The sequence below is a fragment of the Pteropus vampyrus genome, unplaced genomic scaffold (genome assembly GCF_000151845.1).
Source record: "Pteropus vampyrus isolate Shadow unplaced genomic scaffold, Pvam_2.0 Scaffold13, whole genome shotgun sequence".
Classification (NCBI taxonomy): Eukaryota; Metazoa; Chordata; class Mammalia; order Chiroptera; family Pteropodidae; genus Pteropus; species Pteropus vampyrus.
In genome coordinates this window covers 1410324-1414667 of record NW_011888794.1, presented here as the reverse complement: position 1 = coordinate 1414667, position 4344 = coordinate 1410324, and the positions used below count along the sequence as shown (strand labels likewise).

The window sequence follows — 4344 nt, the reverse complement described above, 5'->3', positions numbered from 1 at the left end:
AAAGAGATTAGGTTGAGACAGAGCATGGGAAAAAGGCAGCTGGTGGAAATTCCCTGGTGATGCCATAGTCAAAAGATATTTTAACAATAGAGATTTTTAATACTCTTTATTTTATTGTGAGCTTATTTTTTCTCCTCCTAACTTGCCCAGATATATTTTCATGTGTCTTCCAGTTGTTGAAGGCATTTAGCTGTACGACTTGTTCTATTTGGTTTATAATTGGCAATGCTCGTGGAATGAAATAACTGAAAACTGAACAGTTTCAGTGAAAGCAAGCCTAGAGTGGAGATGGCTGAGGGGAATTCAGTCTCAGGAAATCTGAGAAATGCTGAGAAGTCTTTGAACTACCAGAGTAGGTGGATGGGGTTACAGCCAGTCACGCTCAGAGTGAATTTTTCTGGAAGGCTCCAGATAACATGTGAATTATACATGTCGAAATGGATCACACTGTGTCTTGGTGTTCTTTGGTATATTATAAAACACACTGAGTTGCAAGTAACAAACTAAATGACTGGGTATTTGTTCTAAGCTATCTGGAAAATTTGTGGGTAAAACCGACCCCCTAAACACCTCAACAGTCTGTCCATCTTTTCTTCTGTCCTTCTTCCCTCCATCCTTCTTTTCCTCCTTTCCTTTCTCTCTTTCTTTCTTTTCCTTCATTTTTCCTTTCTTTTCCTTCGTCTTTATTTTTTTCAATATCAACATTTAGAAGGCTAGGTAGTGCATTGCATCTTAAGAACAAAGTACTCTGTAAGATATAATGTTTAACAACACACTATGTTTGGTTTTAGAATATAGAAAATATCAGACCCTATATGCTAATAAGTTTAAATAAAATTAGTTTTTTAAATAAAACTAAATAAACATGATTTCTCGAATGATCATTGGATGGTAAAGATGGAACATATCAAATATTTGTTTTATTAAATAAAATGGAATATTTATTTTCACTTTACCAAGTTGGGATCTCTAAAGATTTAAAGGTAAGTGGCAAGATGGCATGGAGTTTTTTGACTGCTATGCTAGCATGTGTCTATCCATCCTATTCCCCAAACCAAAAAGACAAGTAACCATCAATCAGAATGCACAGGATATTCTTGCTTAATTTGCCTCATTTGTCTATGTGTGCTGTTACAGAGCTTTTGGGAAACAATAATTTACTCCCTTTGTACATAGCTCGGCACTTTGAACAAACTGAAATAGATAAGATTTCTGTTCAGTCTTTAAATTTTCTAACTTATGTTATCTAGTGTTTTTGTCCTGAAGCTACTTTGTATGAAAAATTATTTAGTCATTTCACTTTTAATTTCCCTTGTTCTTTTCAGCACTCAGTATATTTCTAGTTTGATTTTTTTATTTACCATTAACTCTCTGTTCTCAAATGTTTATATGATAAAGTCTCCTAATGCCCCAGGAGAGAGTATATTATAAGGTTAGATTGTGAGATGTCTGAGTCTTCTGTCAATGTTGGTTGGAGGAGAGCGTCTCATATTCCTTAGGAGAGGAAACTGATATCACACTGCACATCAGTAGCATTTTTTTTTCTTCTAAGAGATTGGCAAACAGCCAATGAAACACTCAGTGGTGTTTTCTATTGATTGTCCTGTGGCTTTCATAAGGGTATATTTTTCTGTATCTGAAGCAGTGTGATTTTATTGTGAAGAAGGTAAGTCTCCTGTAGACTAATCAATATAACAATGTGATTTTTTTTTTCAGAATTAAAGTGATGAGGCCATGACTTTTACATATTAGGCAAGAAGAATAATTCAGTGCAAGCTGGGATTGATGTTGATTACATGGTTCCATGTCCTTTATTAAATGAGATGTTTTTTAAAAGCATGTCATTACAGTTATTTGATTAATTTTTGTATTTTAGATCATATATTAAGTTATACTAGCCATTAGAAAAGGTAGCCTTATCTGTCATGATGCTTCAATGTTTCTAAGCGTTTGAAGTTTTCCTCAAGCTTCTTTGTTTTTGAACATGCCTATTCCACTATCTGTATTCTTCTTACTTTGGTTTTAACAATACAAAAACTTATTCTTTAACATCCACTTCAAACTAGACTTTTTTTTTTTTTTTTAGGCAAGGCAACACTTGGTTGACCTCACAGATTGCAAGGACCTTGTCAGCTTACAATCTTTTATTTTTATTTTTTATTTTTTTACACCAACAGCACCTGGACTTCCTAGGTGGACTCTCATCCAAGTACTAACCAGGCCTGACCCTGCTTAGCTTCCGAGATCAAATGGGATCAGGCTTGTTCAGGTTGGCATGGCCGCAGACACAAACTATACTTTTGGAATTCAGTTAGTAGGTGGAAAAGAGATAAAAATAGATCAGTGTGCTCAAGAACAAATAATATTTAACAAATAAATAAAAAAGTTTAAGAAAATCGTAATTTATGTAAAAAAGTAAAACTGTTTCATACTCAGTTATGAACAGTTAGATAAAAAGAAAGTAAGGCTCTGGAAGCTTAATTTTTTTGTATACAGTTTTGAGAAAAGTTAATGAGCATTAAGGTTATCTCTAAAGAAGAAACACATAGGTAAGAATCAGGATCACTTAAGACGCTAAGCTTGCTCTTCATAAAATAACGGCCTGCTAATATGAAGCTGTGAATGTTCAGGCGTGATCTGCACACAGAAATTTATACCACTAAGGGACCTGGTGATAGACGATAAGCCTCCACTACCATCTCAGAGAGAAAAGGAGTCAGTATGTGGTAGAGATGAAAGAGGAAACAGGAAATGTATATATTATTTTGTACACATTTTTAAGTTCAGGCAAAAGTTTTTGAGACATTTTGGGCCCACAGATCTTCTCCACTTGGGATCAGCCAGTATGGTTAAAAGAGCCCATTGTTACGTATCCATGTGGTTATACTGTCTCCTAATTAGTCAGCACTGAGGCATGGGGGAAACATGGAATGGAAAGAACTGGAGACTCACTCTCCCGGGGTCCTGTAGAAATCTGCTTGTTGTTGGAGTCACAGGGCTCTCAGAACTTGGACAGCGGGACTGGGCTGGCCAGAGAAAGGACAGAATGAAAAGGGCATCATCTGAAGCTTTTTCCATCCAATTAAAACATATTTTTTATTCTCTGTAGCACCTATGAAGTCAGAGTAAATCCATCACTTGATAAGTCAGTTCATAAAGTTATTTAAATTGCTTATAAACACTAGAATAAACAACAGAAATTGAAGTATTTGAAAGAATCCCTGCATTAAAGTATAATTTTTTAAAAAGTTTCTCAGGTAAGAACTAAATTTATTAGAATCAAATGCTGATTGTGGTTTTCTCTTAAAAGCCAAAAGAAAAAGAAAATCATTCTTTTCATATAAAGAAATTGGGAGTGTCTGAAATCTTCATTTATGTGATTTTTAATGCTTGGATAATGGGCATGATAACACGCCGGCAGATCCGTACCTTCTGGTTACTCAATTCAGAAAGATTTTTTCTCTTTATTGTGGGAGTAATAAAAAGCATTACACTATGCAGATATATAAAAAGCCTGGGAGCATCGATCTATTTCGTGGGAGGCCAGTAGAGATCCTCTGTCCCACTTCGTTTTACATGTGAGGAAACCAAAAGAAAAACAACAACCAGGTGTCATAATCTTTTATACCTCAGGCATGAGGTGTACCTTTTCATTCTCTGTCTAAGGAAAAAGACTTTTTCCAACTTCTATCCACTTCCAACTTTATGCTCTAAGGTGGTGTTTTATTCCTGAAGGGAGTTAGGGCTGAAATACAATATTTGCTTAGGGGTAAATTACAGTAGGGATCCTTTGTGACTTTAGAGGTGTTTTAGTGAAAAAATTTAAGAAAATGAAATATCATGTATATGGCATAAATTTTTAATGTCAGTACTTTCCATTACATTAAAAGGATGTACTATATTAGCTTGGCACTTCATCACATTCATTCAAACTGATAGTGTGAATACAGTTATAATAACCAAAATTGAGCATAAAAACCATTCAAAGGTATGTAGAGAAGTGTTTTGTAAATGTAAGGCTCTGTTAGAGGAGACTAGCATGATGGTGATGGGTAGTGATTATAGCTCATATTCCACCGCTGTCTCTATTGCAGCCTTCTCTCAGAAGTTAAGTGCTCCTTTTCTCTGTCTAGACACATTTAAATAGGAGTTTCAATTGCTCCAAGGTCATTTTCAGACCTCTGAACAAGTTCAACTGAAGTCACTTTGTGCATGACCATAAAAATTTTGGAATTTGTGTTTATTATTTTTATTTGTCAAAATTAAAATTTACACCTCCTGTTAAGATAATTGAAAGAACAAATTCGACCCTCCTTCTTTTTATGTACAGTTTGTTATATTTTT

General features: G+C 34.7%; 1 pseudogene; it reads right to left on the bottom strand.

Annotated features, from left to right (window-relative positions):
• Positions 1-2168: 2168 nt before the first annotated feature.
• Positions 2169-2287, bottom strand: LOC111733332 (annotated as a pseudogene).
• Positions 2288-4344: the final 2057 nt, after the last annotated feature.